Source organism: Dermacentor albipictus, chromosome 5 (assembly GCF_038994185.2).
Source record: "Dermacentor albipictus isolate Rhodes 1998 colony chromosome 5, USDA_Dalb.pri_finalv2, whole genome shotgun sequence".
Lineage (NCBI taxonomy): Eukaryota > Metazoa > Arthropoda > Arachnida > Ixodida > Ixodidae > Dermacentor > Dermacentor albipictus.
This window is the reverse complement of record NC_091825.1, coordinates 12,907,266-12,925,089: the sequence shown is the minus strand read 5'-3', so window position 1 is coordinate 12,925,089 and position 17,824 is coordinate 12,907,266. Positions and strand designations below refer to the sequence as shown.

Here is a 17,824-nt window from a genome sequence, read left to right as displayed (position 1 = left end):
TAGGCAGTCATGTATCAATTACGCCTTAGTCTCAGGAACGGTCTACGAACGACTAGACCAAATTATGGGAAAACACGAGGAATGCGGGAGATGGAAATTCAAGACGGGGAGCAAAACGTGAACAAGGGGAATGCAGGAGCCAACGTTTAGACAAGTGGACTTGTCTTCTTCAAGGCGACGTACGCTTGCGACGACGTAAGCGTACGTCGGCTTGAAGGAGACAAGTCCACTTGTCGAAACGTTGGCTCCTGCATTCACCTCGTTCGCGTTTTGCTCATAGACCAAATTATGTTAGATCAATACTGAGAAGATAGCCTGGGTAGCGACCATACACGTTTAGCCTTAAAATTTGCGAGAGATGCTAACGCAAAACACTTCACTTTATTACCTTAAAACCCCATTGGAGGGGTATTACGTAAGGAGTGGTTAATAAAATAAATATTGGAAACATATGGTTATTTTTGAATATGGGCTGCAATAGCTTCGGTAAAGGCATATGGGCTTGTGATGGCTGCGTTGGCGTGTGGACCGCCATTCTAGTCCCTTGCTGCTCGAATAAAAAATGATGCTTGAGAAGTGGTGGTCCGGGCACGTGCGCGTGCAACTTAAAGAGGGTGACTGGTGCTAAATGTACCAAGGAGGCACGATGTCCGGTGGGTGATTAAGGGAAGAGAGGGTGCCAACCTGTCCATGCAAAGGAAGCGTTGCTAAGCCAGATTTCGCTTTCAACCATGAAATGCTTACGTGCTATCCCTGCGCACTGAAGCACGCATCCTGGGGAGCATGGACGAATGCGTCAGAAAGTCGGTGAAGACGTTGATCAGAGAAGTGCTCGTGTTGTTCTGCCTTCAGCCTGCAGCCATCTCTGTCTGTACATATTTTGTAAATACAATTTCGTATCCAGTTCGGCTACCGTCATCCCCGTGGCATTTTGGTGAAAGGTACGGGGTGCCCACACGTTACAACGGAGCTCCGCAGCGGCCTACGTTTGGCTTTCTCCACGATGGCGGAAGAGGGGCCGGCGCCCAACGAGGCGACTGCAACGACAACGGTCGTCCTCGCTCAGCTAAAAGACCCAGGTACATTCTGCGGGGCCAACAACGTCGACATCGCTGACTGGCTGCCCCCATACGAGTGTGCAGGTAAGAACAATCACTGGGAGGAGACGATCATGTTGGCAAACATTATTTTACCTTAACGGAACAGCGAAGGTGTGGTTTGAGAATAACGAAGACGAAATCGGGAGTTGGGATGCTTGTAAGGAGAAGATGCGTTCCCTGTTCGGCAAGTCTGCAGGTAGAAAGGCAGCAGCAAAGAAGGAGCTGGTATCTCGTGCGCAGACAGTGACAGAATCATACCTGACCTATATACGGGACGTGCTTGCCCTTTGGCGCAAAGCCGACGACGGCATGACGGAGTCTTAGAAAATGAGCCACGTGTTTAAAGGCATAGCAGATGATGCCTTCAATCTGCTAATCTGCAAAGACAGCGGCATTGTCGATCCCATCATCCAAGACTACAAGCGTTTTGAGGCCGCCAAAAGTCGGCGCATTGCCCATCATTTCGCTCGACTTCCGAACATGGCATCAACGTGGTCGTGCGAAGACGTACCAGAGCCGTCGCCCCGACGTCAACATGATGCTGCGTCTCCTGCTTTTTAGTGCGCCCGTACCTCTGACCACAGCTCCCACGTGGTACCACTAGTTCAAGCTCTCGTTCATCAGGAGCTCTCCTATGCTGGCCTGGATTCTTTGTGGGCCGCAGCTCGTTACCACCCAATCGACCGCCTTTCCACACTTCCGCACGCCCAAGGTCAAAAGCCCCCGTTCCGTACTCGCAATCCAGCCGAGTGGATGACTGCTGATGGCCGTCCCATTTGCTTCAACTGCCGTCATATGCGACACGTGGCCCGTAATTGTAAATGCCGGTGGTATTAGTATCAGGCGCCCTATGGACACAACTGTCACCCTGACAGGAATTATGGCCGATTTCAGCCCTACCGCGAGCCTCCCCAAACCACTGGCGACGACGCTCCTTCCGTGCCGTATCGTGGTACACCATGCCCACGTGGTCACCAGTCCCATTCACTGTTGTCTCGTCGCCGGTCATCTAGCTCGCCCCAATCCCGCAGCCCTACGTCGCCGATTGAACGACTCCCTCGGGAAAACGAGATGATGCAGCTCCCAGAGGTGATCCTGCATCGACAACTTGCCTGCCAAATCATCTGATCACACTGCGGACCAGAAGGAACCTGACAGACGTTAGACTGCATGACGCACATGTTGTTGCTCTAGTGGATACTGTGGTTCAGATATCAGTAATGCATTCGGTGCTTCGTCGCCTCCTTCATCATCATCATCATCATCATCATCATCAGCCTCGTTACTCCCACTGCAGTGCGAAGGCCTCTCCCATACTTCTGCAACTACCCCGGTCATATATTAATTGTGGCCATGTTGTCCCTGCAAAATTCTCAATCTCATCCCCCCACCTAACTTTCTGCCGCCCCCTGCTACCCTTCCCTTCATTTGCAATCCAGTCCGTAACCCTTAATGATTATCGGTTATCTTCCCTCCTAATTACATGTCCTGCCCACGCCCATTTCTTTTTCTTGATTTCAACTAAGATGTCAGTATGTCGCGTTTGTTCCCTCACCCAATCTGCTCTTTTCTTATCCCTTAGCGTTACACCCATCATTCTTCTTTCCATAGCTTGTTGCCTCGTCCTCAATTTAAGTAGAACCCTTTTCGTACGCCTCCAGGTTTCTGCCCCGTACGTGAGTACTGGTAAGACGTAGTTCTTATACACTTTTTTCTTGGGGGATAATGGCAACCTGCTGTTCGTGATCTGAGAATGCCTGCCAAACGCACCCCAACCCATTCTTATTCTTCTGATTATTTCTGTCTCATGATCCGGATGCGCGGTAACTACCTGCCCTAAGTAGATGTATTCCCTTACCAGTTCCAGTGCCTGGCTAACTATCGTAAACTGCTGTTCTCTTCCGAGACTATTAAACATTACTTTAGTTTTCTGCAGATTAATTTTTAAACCCACCCTTCTGCTTTACCTCTCCAGGTCAGTGAGCATGGATTGCAATTGGTCCCCTGAGTTACGTCGCCGCCTTAAGAAGGTCATAACACCACCTACACTACCGTCCATTCGTGTCGCCGATGGTGGAACGTCTCCCCTGCTAGGGATGTGCTTCGCTCGATTAAGTGTTGCTTACCACTCCACAAGCGTACTACTTACCATGCTCAAGAAATGCTCCCATGAACACATCGTCGGTATGGATTTTCTGTCTGCCTATTCTGCCCTTATTGACTGTGGAACCGGCTTGCTTCAGCTAGAGCTACCGTGCTACCGTGACGCTCCTACTCTACACTAACCGCGCTTGTGCTCAGTGGATTACGTTCGTCTACCTCCTCAAGCAGTTACATATGTGAACTTGCGGTCTTTCTCTCCCATTCCCTATGGCGACTATATCTTCATCCCGATCGTTGACGTCTCATTCGCCAAAGACGTCACTCTTCCTCAAACTCTTATTAGAGTTACGGATAATCAAACGTCTATAGCAATAAACTTTAGCTGGTGCATGCAACTTATACCAGGCGGCATGGCTCTAGCCCACATATCTTCTATCGATGAGTGTACCGTTTCTGCATTCATCACCGACGCTTTTTTGTCCTCTGCCCCTTCCCCTTCCTCGCGAAATCTCGTCGACGGTGATACTGACATGATGATAGCGTCTGACTTCTTTCCTGCTAAAACAGCCGATATGAGGCGCATATTGAAGTCCTACCACGACATCTTTGATATTATTGACCGTACTTTGGGACAAAGATCTGTGGTCACTCATAAGATCAATACTGGGGGCGCCAGCCCAATCAAACGACGTCCTCATTGCGTGTCCTATGCCGAGCGAGAAGGGATACATCGTGAAGTCGAAAAGATGATCACCAAGAACGTCATTGAACCTTCGTGCAGTCCATGGGCATCACCGGTCATCCTAGTCAAGAAGAAAGATGGCAGCTGGCGCTTTTGCGTAGACTACCGCCACTTAAACTAAGTAAGGGGGAAAGGACGTCCACGCTCTACCGCGGATTGATGATTCTTTCGACGGCTCTGACTATTTCTCTTCTATCGACCTGAGGTCAAGATACTGGCAGATATCCGTCAATGATCGAGACCGTGAAAAGAACGCAGTTGTTACGACCGATGGAATTTACCAGTTTAAGGTCTGTTGGACTGTTTAATGCCCCAGCCACATCTTAAAGGATGATGGACTCCCTCCTTCGTGGATACAAGTGGTCAACACGCCTCTGTTACCTTGACGATGTCATTGTCTTCTCACCGACAAATGAAAGCCACCTTAGCCGCTTGTCGGCAATTCTTGAAGTTTTCCTGCAAGCAGGCCTTGAGCTCAACTCTGCCAAATGCCGTTTTGGCCAGCACGAAATCACTGCTTGGCCACCTTGTGAGTGCTGAAGGCCTGCAACCTGACGCAGAAAAAATGCGCGTTGTCAAAGACCTACCTATGTCACGTTCCACTAAAGACGTGCGGACCTTTGTCGGCTTATGCTCTTATTTTCGACGTTTTGTCAAGAGCTTCGCCGACGTACCCCGTCCACTCATGCAACTCTTGAAAAAGGAAACGTCATTTTCTTGGGGCCCTGAACAGGCCACTGCGTTTCGCACGATCACGACTTTACTTACATCAACGCCCATCTTGGCCCATTTTGACCCGTCAGCCCCCGCTGAACTTCGCACGGATACCAGTGGGCATGGCATCGGCGCTGTTCTCGGCCAGCAGCAAAAAGGACGAGACCGCGTCATCGTCTATGCCAGTCGCCTTATTTCCTCTTCAGAGTGCAAATGTTCGATCACTGAGCGCTAGTGCCTCGCACTAGTTTGGGCTGTCGGCAAGTTTCGACCATACTTGTTCGGCCGCACCTTTTTGGTCATCACATACCACCATGCGCTTTGCTGATTGTCTTCCCTCAAAGATCTGACTGAAGGACTTCGCCACTGGGCACTGACATTGCACAATACAGCTTTGACGTCACTTACAAGTCTCGCAGACTGCACCAAGATGCGGTCTGCCTATCCCGCCATTCAGTGGATCCTCCCGACTTGTCAGCGCACGATTCAGATGCCTGTCCTCGCTATAACCGATATAACCGAAATACGCAGCGAACAGCTCCACGATGCCAATTTGCAGTCAATTATCCACCTTCGACACTCTCATCACTCTGTCTCGTCCCTACAATTATTCGTGCTTCGTGACGAAATTTTATACAGACGCAACACCAGCTCCGATGGCCCAGAGCTTCTGCTGGTTGTTTCCGAAACGCTCCGTTCTACTGTACTCGAACAGCTTCATGATGCCCCGACCACTGGACATCTCGGAGCAACTCGCACGCACGATCGCATTCGGCGTCGGTTCTTCTGGCCAGGCCTCCGCCACTCTGTGCGCCGATACGTTGCCACTTGTGAGTCCTGCTAGCACCACAAGCACCCATCCTTGTCGCCAGTCGGTCCTCTTCAGCCCATAGATATTCCCGGTGTCCCGTTTTACCGCGTCGGCCATGATCTCATCAGGCTGTCCCCAACATCTCTGACTGCGAACAAATTAATTACCGCAGCTATGGACTACGCGACACGATACGCTATCGCGCAAGCACTGCTGCAAAGCTGTTCCACTGACGTAGCGGAATTAATCCTTTACGACGTTGTACTTCAACACGGCGCTCCTCGACAACTGCTGACCGACCATGGTCGCTCATTTCCTTCTCAAGTCATCGACGACATTCTTTGTTCACGTTCCCTACGTCACCAGCTAACTACTACGTACCATCCGCAAGCCAATGGGCTTACCGAGCGCCTCAACCGCCCGCTGACCATAGTGCTCCCCATATACGTTTCCTTAGACCAGCGTGATGGAGACAGCACCTTGCCTTATGTGACGTTTGCCTACAACTCGTCACACCATGACACCGCTGGCTTTTCCCCCTTTTATCTCTTGTTTGGCCGCCATCCCACATTGCCCTTCGAGCCCTTTACCATCACCTGTGAACCCAGTTCAGACTACACCCGCGATGCAGCTTCTCGGGCTGAAACGGCGCACCAGATTGCAAGGGATCGTCTTTTTGCCTCCCAGCTGTCCCAGAATGCCCGTTACGATCACCATCGCAGAGTCGTTAATTACTCTCTGGGCTCTTTGGTCCTCTTCTGGACGCCTTGCCGCCACGTTGCTTGTTGTCACAGCTTCTTTCCCGCTACTCCGGACATTACAAGGTCCTACGCCAGATCACTGACATCACATACGAGATCGCTCAAGTGGACAGTCGATCATGTGCCGCGTCCGCCACTGATATCGTGCATGTCTCCCGAGTTAAGCCTTATGTTGCCGGTGTCAGAGTTGTCGGACGATCCTACCGCTGTCAACCAGATGTAGGAGTCGTCGGACTATCTCGCCGCTGCCACCATTTGAAGGAGTTGAAGGTCGTAGAGAGGAACTCGGCGAACAGGATTTTTTTACATATTTTACATTTTAAGCAATATACATTAGCAGTCTAGTGCGACTCCCATATGGAGCCCGCAAAACAAACATACAGCAAACAGTTTACGAGCACACAGCTCACTACTACATTTCGGGCATGACAACGAGCACTCAGCTCCCGACGACGAGCACGACACGAGCACGCTCTAGCAGCCGCACACGCTGCTTATAAGCTCTCCGCTTGACGTCATAGTTCGACGTCATCGTTCGGCGTCACTCTTCGAGGTCCACGTGGACGGAAACGTTCGTCCAGTCATTGTAAACTTGCCGCAGCCCCGCAGAACAGTTTACGCACACATAGGCACACAGATTCCTATCTCCGGCGCCGACGACAGAGGGCTTCGTGGAAGTCTGCTCCATCCCCGGTGGCGCTTAGCTCTCGGTGCCGCATAGCTCTCGGTGCCGACGTCAGAGGGCTTTGTAGAACTCTGCTTTGTCCCGGGTGGCGCGGCGGAGTACCACATTCCTGAGCTGACCGCGCGCCACGTGGCTGCCGGTCAACCGCACTTCTCTGAAGGGCGCCCCGTCTGGGGGGCTTGGAACACGTGCAGCGGGCTGAAAGCTGGCACGTTGCCACCCCGTACGGCCATTCCTAACACCGGACACGATCCTACTTCTTAAGCGCCGGGACGGCGCTCTCACCGGCGGGGTTTCTATTTTCCACGCTATTTCCGCGCACAGAAATGCGCATCCTGCCGAGCATAGAATGCGCCAAAAAGACGATGAAGACGACGATCACAGTAGCGCTCGTATTGTTGTTTTGACATCTAGCCTGCAGCCGTCTCTCTGCATATATTTTATGAATACAATTTCCTGTCAATTGTGGCTATTCTCATCTACGTGGCAATATGAATATGATGAGTGAATAAACCTAGTAGCACGATTTTGTAGTGACTCGAGGGCATTTATGATATAAGGTTGATGCAGGTTCCAGATGGGAGATGCATGCTCAAGTTTCGATCTTACAAATGATTGATAGGCTAACATCTTTACTTGTTGTGGAGTATGACGCTGATGTCTCCTAAGAAATGCCAGTGATTTATTACCAGCTGAGATGATGTTAGTCGTGTGCGAATTCCTGGACGGATCACAAGAGAGAGTGACACCGAGGCATTTGAATGATTGGACTGATTCTACCGGGAAGTTAGGGACGAAATAGATCAATCTGAGGGATTTATGGGCAGCGAGTGGAAGACACAAGTTTGCGTTTGTTAGGATTTAGGTTCATTAGCCAGCGGTTACACCATTGTTGTGCATTATTTTGGTCGTTCTGGATGAATGTGTGGTCAAGTGTGTTTGTAATGTGTTTGTGTTTGTTCGTGTGTTTGTAAACATACCAATGTTGCCTGATATATATGTTGGTAGATCGTTATTATATATTGAACACAGAAGTGGTCCTAAGTGTTGTGTCAGCTGGCGCTCATGTTGATAAGAGTACTCTGCGAAGTGCGCATGCGCCACTAAGTGTTAAAAGCAGTGTACCGCTTGCTAGCGGTTCTCTTTCCTTGCCCGAGCGTCAACCCACAAGCATGGGTTAATAAACGTCGTTCACCCGGGACTTGTCTGATCCTTTCGGCACGCCTGGCGCAAAACGTAACACGTGGCGACAAAGATGGGATTTTGAAGAGTCGCGCAGCGTCAAGGAAGTCAAGAGTTCTCGACATTCAGCCTCTGTTCAGTATCGACGATTGAAGAGTGCTGCTTTTTCTCTCCTTCGCTGACTGATATCATGAACGAAGAAGCCAGTGCAGGTTCGATGTAGTTTGCTGCTCAACTGGGCCAGATCGAACCATTCGACGTTTCCACGAATGACTGGGCGTCGTACGAAGAACGGCTGACGTCGTTTCTTATCGTTAACCGCGTTCCCGAAGGTGACAGAGTACATGCATTCCTGAGCATCATAGGCCCCAGTACCTACAGTCTTCTGAAATCGCTGGCTGCCCCGGAGCTGCCTTCAGCCAAGAGTTTCGAGGTACTAAAGAAGACCCTGGAAGACCATCTGTCGCCGAAACCATCGGTCATTGGCGAGCGAGCAAAGTTCTACAAGAGGCAGCAAGTCGAAGGCTAGTCCATTTCTGATTACGTTGCCGAGCTACGGAAGCTAGCACGAACCTGTGATTTTGGAAGCGCGTTAGATGAATCCCTCCGGGATCGCTTCGTGTGCGGCTTGTTAAGAGAGAATATACAGCGAGTGCTGTTCACTGAGGATAGCAAGCTTACGCTTTGGAGAGCGGTAGAGCGCGCTGCGGCTATGGAGGCGGCAACGAAAAGCACTGCGGAAGCCCGTACATGTGTGTCTGCAGCCAACCCCATGCATAAGGTACAGGCGACTTCAAGTGTGCAGTCGCAGGAATGTTTTCGCTGCGGGTCGCCGAAACATTCCGGCAAAGCGTGTCCCCACGTAAATGACAAATACTATAAGTGCAACAAAAGGGGGCACCTGCTACGAGTTTGCTGCGTAGCGCCTCTGGCACGTCGCGTGGGAACCTCCCCATCAAGGACACTGTAAAAACGTTATCGGTGGTATCCCACTCGGAAGTGCTAGCCGTAAAGGGTGTATCTGCTCCCAGTATTGAGCCTATCGTGGTACCGATGAAAGTAAATGATGTGACAGTCCCTATGGAGCTAGATACAGGTGCCGCCATCACAGTCATGCCTTTCAATTACTGCCAATTTTTTTCATCCGCCAGGCTCAACCCGACAGAAGTCGAGCTCCGCACCTATACAGGAGCCCTGGTGATCCGAAAAGGCGTCCTACAAGTCAAGGTGTCGCACGGTGGCAACACGGCGAGCCTTCCTCTATACGTCGTCGACCAGGAGGGGCCGCCATTGCTGGGCCAGGAATGGGTTCATGCGATTAGGCTGGAGTGGAGCAAAATCTGAAACGTCCACCATCTGCCAAGGTCACAGCTGCCCTTGTCGTTTAGAGGAAAGGCTGCACGCTTTGATCGTAAAGTACGACTCTCTATTTAAAGATGAGTTAGGCATGATTACAGAAGAAAGGGCCGAGCTGCATTTCAAGCCTAATCAGGCACCGAAGTTTCTCAAAGCAAGAAACATGCCGTTCGCACTGCAAAAGGCGGTTGAGGTTGAACTTTCGAAGATGGAAAAAATGCGCATCATAACGGCCATTGCCACATCATATTACGCAACGCCAGTGATACCCGTTATCAAGAAAGACGGTGGCATACGCCGCTGTGGCGATTATAAGGTGACAGTGAATCCGTGTCTTGACGTCACACGTTACCCGTTGCCAAAGGTCGATGGCTTATTCGCGGCTCTGTCTGGAGGCACACATTTTTCACGATCGACCTGAACCGCGCTTATCAGCAACCATGTCTGGTGCCTCAAAGCAATATCTAACCTTGAACACGCACAAGGGAGTGTTTGTCTTCAACCGATTGTCTTTTGGAATCGCTTCCGCACCGAGGATTTTCCAAAAGATAATAGACACGATGTTGAAGGACCTCAAGGGTGTTTGCTGCTACCTAGATATATTGGCAACTGGGGAAGCACTAGAAGACCCCTTAGCTAATCTAGAAGCGCTGCTGAAGCGTCTTCAAAGCCGAGGTGTCAGGGTAAAGAAAGAAGTGCTTGTTTTTTCAAAGCTAACTTCACTACCTTGGCGACAAAACCGGCCTTGGAGGCATTTCCCCATTGTAAGATAAAGTTGACGCACTTCTCCAGGCACCAGAGCCGAAATAAAAAGCAGCTTCAGTCCTTGTTGGGCGTTGCCAACTATTACAGCAAGCTCTTGCCCCAGTTAGCACCAATAGCTCAACCATTTTTCAGACTTCTGTAAAAAAAAGGTAGCGTGGCACTGGGACGAGCATGCTAGAAAAAGCGTTCAATCAAGTGAAAGCGCTATTGGCACAACCACCTACGCTCGCACACTACGACCCTGAGAGATAACTTAGGGTGTCATGCGACGCGTCGCAGTATGGTATTGGAGCAGTCCTATTTCATGTCTACGATGACGGAAGGGCACGGCCCATTGCTTATGCTTCAAGAACGCTGTATGAAGCGGAAAAAAGTACAGTCAACTGGAGAAGGAAGCGTTAGCAACCATTTTTGGTGTAAAGAAGTTCCACTTCTATCTTTATGGGCGCTCATTCAACTTGGCCACAGACCATAAGCCTCTTCAAACGATATTGGGCCCGACAATCGGGATTCCCACCATGGTGGCTGCTCGTTTGCAACGCTGGGCTATTACGTTGGCAACCTACTCATACAATCTTATATTCAAGAAATCGAGCGAGAACGCGAAGCCGATTTCTGCTCGCGTCTGCCGCTTCCAGATCTTCAAGCGGAAACCAAAGAAACAGAAAAAGCATTCTATTCGTTGCGATTGGACTCGTTCGCTGTTTCTAGTCGAGATATCGCGCCTACCACATGTAAAGACCGAATTCTTTGCCAAGTGAAGGAATTCACAAATGTGGGATAGCCCGCGTCGATCAAAGATGAGCAGCTGGAGCCTTTTTTTTCGCAGGTGCAACGAACCGACAATGCATGACGGACGCGTCATGATGGGCGCAACAGTAGTCGTGCCTGCAAAGCTGCAAGGGTTCGTTCTGGACGAACTCCATGACGGCCATCCCGGCATCATGCTCAGCAAAGAACTAGCACGCAGCTACGTGTGGTGGCCATCTCTTGAGGTGGACTTCGAACTTCGTACCAGAAGCTGCGCTAGTTGTCAAGGGCAACGTAACGCTCCAATCAACGAACCTCCTTACCCGTGGTCATGGCCGACTTCAACGTGGCGGCGTGTTCACGTAGACTTTGCGGGACCTTTTCAAAATACCATGCTTTTAGTGGTGGTCGACGCACATTCTAAATGACCAGAGCTTTTCGAAATGAGATCGACAACTGCAGAAAGCACGATTCGTTGCTTGACCGAGCTCTTCGCACGTTTTGGTTTCCCTGAAACAATTGTTTCCGATAATGGACCTCAGTTTGTTTCGCAGGAGTTCAAGCACTTCGAGCAGGCAATGGGAGCGCGGCACGTCCTCACGGCTCTCTACTACCCCAGCACCAATGGGTTGGCAGAGCATTTCATCCAGGCCTTAAAGAATGCGCTGCGCAAAGACGGCACAGGAGGAACACTGCAGGTAAAGCTGCATAAATTTTTGCTGTCGTATCGCAATACACCACATGCGACGACTCGTGAATCATCAGCGGCATTGCTCCTAGGACGACGCTTACGCAGTCGGCTAGATGCCGTAAATCCTTCCGTGGGGGAAAGAGTCAGTGCACAGTCGTGTAACTGTGCACAGTTACACAGTCAGTGCACTCAGGCACTAAGTCGTCCGTGTCGCGAAGGTCACTTCTTGATAGGCGACAGCGTGTTAGCACGTAATTATTCTCGAAAACCAAAGTAGGATCCCACTGTTATTGTTGCTTAAACAGGGCCTGTCTCTTTCCAAGTACGTGCAACCACCCCGAGGGGCACATTCACCTTGCGTGGCCACCAGGATCAGCTGCTACAGAGGCCTGCAGAGGACGTTACCTCTTGGCATGGAACAGCTGGCGAAGTTGCGACCAGCGAGTTCCTGGTTTACGCTGAGACTGGCGGCGCACCAGTTCCTTCCAGTCCACAACCCTCCAGGGTAACTCCGGTTGCACAACAGGCAACACCAGCACCCGCCGAGGCAAGGCGCTACCCCATGCGAAATCGTCGCCGACCAGATAGATTCTAAGCTGGACTCTGAATGACTGTGTGCTTCATTAAAAGGGGAGGTGGTGTTGTCCCAGCTGGCGCTCATGTTGATAAGAACACTCTGCGAAATGCGCATACGCCACTAAGTGTTAAAAGCGGAGTGCCGCTTGCTAGCGGTTCTCTTTTCTTGCCCGAGCCTCAACCCACAAGCATGGGTTTATGAACTTCGTTCCCCAGGAACTTGTCTGATCCTCTCCGCACGCCTGGCGCAAAACGTAACACTAAGATGTCTCCTAGAATAATGGTTATTAACGAAGACAAACTAAAAGCGATTAGTCAAGAATGCTTCAATCCACATTACCACATTGGGGTGTAAATTTAAATGATACAATTTTATAGCAAACGTTGGTGAGGAACCGTGTTCGATGCTTTAGCGTGTTAGCGGAATCGGAAGCGAAGGCTAGCAACATAGAGGAGAGAAATGGTGGCCGCGAAGGAAGGCAGTCGTCAAGCTTTGTTGAACTCGTTTTTTTTCTTTTATTCATCTATTAAAGAGCGCCCTTTAAAATTTGTGTTTGCGAAGAAATTCCTAACATCCCAGAGGTGGAATACACCGAAACCTTCGTGGTGAAGCGATCGTGGAAGCCGATCTTGTTGGAGCCGACGTCGACAGTGATGCTCGCTGACTCTTCAATTAACGCTGCGTTGGTGCCGTCTTCGTAAGGTACTGACCGTAAAAGAGACCCTCTGCATTGCCTTGAAAAACCTGCGTGCGGACGCTCTGTGTCACGACTACGAGACGCAACGGTACCGTCTTCGTGATGTACCGACATCGAAAACTTGAGTTTTCGTGCCGCCTCAGAAACGTGTGTGCGCACTCTCTGTGATTTCGTAGGCCTAGACGCTCAGCTGGAGGCGAAAAACTGTGTACGCCTAGGGAGACGCCCAGAGAACCCCGAACATGGCAGACGGCGGCGGAACTCACGAAATCCAAATGACGCAAGCTCTGCTGGAGCAAAACCGGCGGTTACTTGAGCTCCTCGAGAGGAAACCTGAAGCGGTCCACGTTATGCCGGACCTAAATAAAGCTATCTATGATTTCGACGGCGAGGGCTTATCCCACGAAGCTAGGGCGTGGCTGAAAATATCGATTCCATGGCGGTCCTGCACGGCTGGCCGGACAGCTTCAGACTAGAAAACGCCAGGCTTCAAATGAAGGGACCTCCTTGATTTTGACTTCATGCCCGTGTCGATGACCTCACTACGTGGGAGCACTTCAAGACTGCCTTCAAAAAGACATTTGTGGGCAAGAAAAGCACGGCCGAAAAGTGTGGGCAAATGCAGGAACAAGTCCAGATGAGGGGAGAGTCCACCACGACGTACTTCCTCGAAAAGACCTTCTTATACAAGGGATTGGGCCTCGGTATACAAGATACCAAAGAGCAGTTTTTGGTGGGGCTGCGGTTTAGAGACGCATGTTCGCCATCAACGCGAGGATGAGGATGACTTGCTGGCAGACTTGCGAAGACTGGAGCGAATAAGCGAATCGAGAATGCAGAAGTCACCAGGTGCCAAGCCACAAGGTGGTGATCCAGGTGCCACGACACCTCGTGCCAAGCCTCCGACCTCAAGATCTTGGACTGTCGCGTGTCCACCTGAGCAAGTGATCACAACCCGCCGTGGTTGCTCAGTGGTTATGCAGTTGGGCTGCTGAGCACGAGATCGCGGGATCGAATCCCGGCCACGGCGGCCGCATTTCGATGGAGGTGAAATGCGAAAACACCCGTGTACTTAGATCTAGGTGCACGTTAAAGAACCTCAGGTGGTCTTAATTTCCGGAGTCCTACACTACGGCATGCCTCATAATCAGAGAGTGGTTTTGGCACGTGAAACCCCATACTTTAATTTTAAGTGATCGCAGATGCAAGTGTCACAGATCAAACAAGTGGTGGGACACCACCGAAGATAACACCACAGCCGCCCAAGCGTCATCAAGCGGAGCGAAAATGCTATAGCTACGGAAGTATGGGCACATAGTGAGAGACTGTCCAAAAACAAACCCTGTTGGTAACTTCGTACTGAATGAGAATCCAACCAGTCACAGTGGTCCATCAATGTTCCTGAAAACTGCTACCATCAATGAAACTCACCAGCTCTTGGTGACGATTGACCCGGGAAGCTCAGACTATATACTGCTTCGTCAAGCGGCTGAAAAGTGCACCCTACAAGTTGTGTGCAGGGCCGAATACTTTTATGGGTTTGGGAACAGCGACACATCTACAGTTCGATCTATCGGGACCGCACAGGTATACATATAAATCGATGACGTGGTATGCCGCAAGGTCAAGGTGATTGTCGTCGGTAACAGTGCCTTGCCCGTCGACATGCTGGTTGGCAGAACCTGGACGGAACAAGACGACATTGCATACCTACGCATAGGAGATGAAGACAGGATTGGCTACCGAGATGATCTTCCATTTTGTAACATCGACCTTACCCAGATGAAGCCTTCCAAGAAACCACTCCGTGTCAAGGAAACTATTGTACTGCCCAAAAGAACTGTGTGTTGGGTGACAGTGGAGACCGGTAAGAGTGAAGGAAATCTGATCTTACCTAGTGGGCCTGGTAAGGGAATGCTACTTCAATTCGAAAACGCAAGGGTTGAGATACCTATGTTAAGCGACAAGGATGAAGACCAACAGCTGATCAAGGGAAGTTTGTTGGCTCACGCTGAACTGCTTTCAGGGAGCGAAGTGTTCACCCCCGTGAGACCTGTGCTTCAGCCGAAGCCCATTGATCGTAGCATGCTAAATGTCGGGAAAGACGTCAATGAACAACAAGTGGATACACCGCTAAAGATGCTGAATGAATACAGAGACTGCTTTGCACTAAATTTGTCAGAGTTGGGGTGTTGTAACCAACGGTAAATGACTATCACAGGGTAATCCGGAAAAACTCAAGTCACCTGCAAACCGTACATGACTAATGCAGAGGAAAGAGAAGCAATCTAAGAAATTGTCAGAGTAGAAAGCGACTGGCATTGCAGCCCAAACATCTTCGCCATACGCTAGTCCAGTGCCACTCGAAAAGAAGAAAAATGGAGAAAATCGTCTACTCATAGACTATCGACGGCTAAATAGCCACATGGTGCCGGAACACTTTCCTTTGCCAAACATTGATGACCAGCCCCAACGACTGTCCGGAGCACGAATGTACTGTGTGTTAGACTGTGCAAAAGAATACCTTCCGCTTCCACTGAGGTAGGAATCGAAAGCCAAAAATGCATTCATCACGCCTGATGAGATTGGGCAGTTTGAACGTATGGTGTTCGGGTTGATAAACGGTCCTGCTGTATTTCAACGTCAAATGGACAAAGTCCTCGGATCTCTGCACAACTGTGTAGTGTGTTACATGGACGACTTGCTGATTCCAGCCAAGGACTGGGAAGACTTGCTGTTTCGGCTCAAACAAGTACTGGATGCTCTGCGAGCTGCTGGTCTAATCTTGAAGCTATCCAAGTGTGCGTTTAGAAGTGATGAACTCGACTAGTTAGGTTTCAAGATTGTGAAAGGCTACCTGCAGCCAGGTGAATTGAAGCAGCAAGCTATATTGGACGCTAGCACGCCAACTGATGTTTACAATGTCAAGAGATTTCTGGGCCTTACAGGATTTTTCAGACGGTTCATTCCCCATTATGCTCTGAAGGCAGAACCGCTTACTTCACTGACCAAGAAAGACACAAAGTTTATTTGGGGAGTGGAGCAACAGGAAGCTTTCGACCAGCTCCGAAGAGAACTGTCAGACCCTCCGGTTCTGAAGTTGTATGACCCTTAGGCTCAAACAGAACTCCACACGGACGCAAGTAAACATGGACTTGCGGGAAAAATTCTTTAAGAAGATGAGTCGGGATGCTGCAGGCACTTGGTGTTTTGTGTCAGTAAATGCGCCGTTGAGGCCGAGAAGAATAACCATGTGGGAAAACTGGAGCTGATGGCAATAGTCTGGAGTATGGAAGGACTTCTTTCATTCCTCCTAGGCATTCCGTTCACGCTGGCAAACGCACAAGACTCTTAAACCACAGGTAGCAAGGTGGTTCGACTTACTTCAAGAATATGACTTAGAGGTGAATCAGCACGCGGATGAGAAAATAGCAGACGTCACCGAACAGTGAAGAAAATCAAGGAACTTTATTGGTTTCCTCCGATGAAGCGCTATGTGGACCAGCACATCCATAAGTGTACCTGCTCACAAATATTTCAGGAGGGAACAAACCTGGACTTTTACACCCAATATTACCTACCTGAGAAGCGACCATTTCAAGTTGTACACGTGCACCATGTTGGTCCGTTTGTGAGAAGCTCCAAGAAAAACCAGTGGATCTTGGTGTTAGTGGACAATCTAACCAATTCTGTGCGTCTCTACCCCATGCGAGACACGCCAGCGAGAAATGTACCACGGTGCGTGCGGAGTTTTATAACCGAGTTCGGACTACCGGAGCGCATCATCTCACACCGTGGTTCCCGTTTCACGTCCCACGGCTTCGAAGCCTTCTGTCAGGAAAATGATGTGGCTCACACACTGGACTCTGCTCACCATCCAAGGGCTAACGGTCAGCTAGAGCGTGTGAATCGAACTCTAGTACCGTGTATTACGGCTACTATCAAGGACCTGACTCACAAGGACTGCGATCAGAACATCAAGGAGTTAGGGAGCTACCCAAACATTGCATACAATGTCTGAACAGGCACTATCCCTTTCAAGCTTCTGCATGGATATTAACCAAGGACGCAGGATGGTGTTCTAAGATGGCTAAACGCGTAGAATAACGAGTGGGTATGTCCGGAGCAACTTCAAGAGACGGCTCAAAAGGGAATAGTGAGTCAGCAAGAAAAGTCGAAGCAGTACTTCGACAAGCATCACTTCACAGCGGACAAGCTGAGTGTTGGAGACATAGTAGACATGTGCTACGTTCCAGAGCACACCGGCGCCCCAACAAAACCCAAAAGAAGTTCAGAGGTCCACTGACTGTGATCGAAATACTCCCAGCGGACACCTACAGGGTGACCGAGATGAACGGAAAGAAAAGGGTCTACTCGACTACCGCCCACATCAGCCAACTGAAGAGAGGGGTGGAAGATTCCAAGAACTGTCCGACCAATCAAGCACCGACGAGGAAGACAGCGTGCCGAGACGTAGCACGCGTGTGTCCAAAAAACCTCTGTATCTTCGGGACTATACTGTGTAAACTGAGGACAGTTCGCTGTCAGAGTGGCCGAGTGTCAGCGGAATTGGAAGCGAAGGCTGGCAACATAGGGGAGAGAGATGGCGGCCGCGAAGGAAGGCAGTTGTCACGCTGTCTTGAACTCTTTTTTTATCTATTAAAGAGCGCCCTTCTTTAAAATATGTGTGTCTGCGAAGAAATTCCTAACAAACGAAATCCAGGAATATGGCATCAGTTTGAAGGTTACTGTCGAGGTTAGCATGCAGTTCGGGAATGAAAATGGCCAGCAGCGTTTAGCAAGAACACCCTTTTCGAAGTCCACGTTGACAAGGGTTAAAAAAAAGCAGATTGAATCTAAAAAGTTCATGATATCCGAGTATATGACGTG

The 17,824-nt window shown here is 50.1% G+C and overlaps 1 protein-coding gene and 1 pseudogene across 5 annotated transcripts in view; both read left to right on the top strand.

Moving 5' to 3' along the window:
- Positions 1 to 17,824, top strand: part of LOC135918035 (solute carrier family 41 member 1-like) — a 640,016-nt gene that overhangs the window by 599,920 nt on the left and 22,272 nt on the right. The gene's annotated exons all lie outside the window — the stretch shown is intronic.
- Positions 1,004 to 17,460, top strand: LOC135918030 (uncharacterized; annotated as a pseudogene).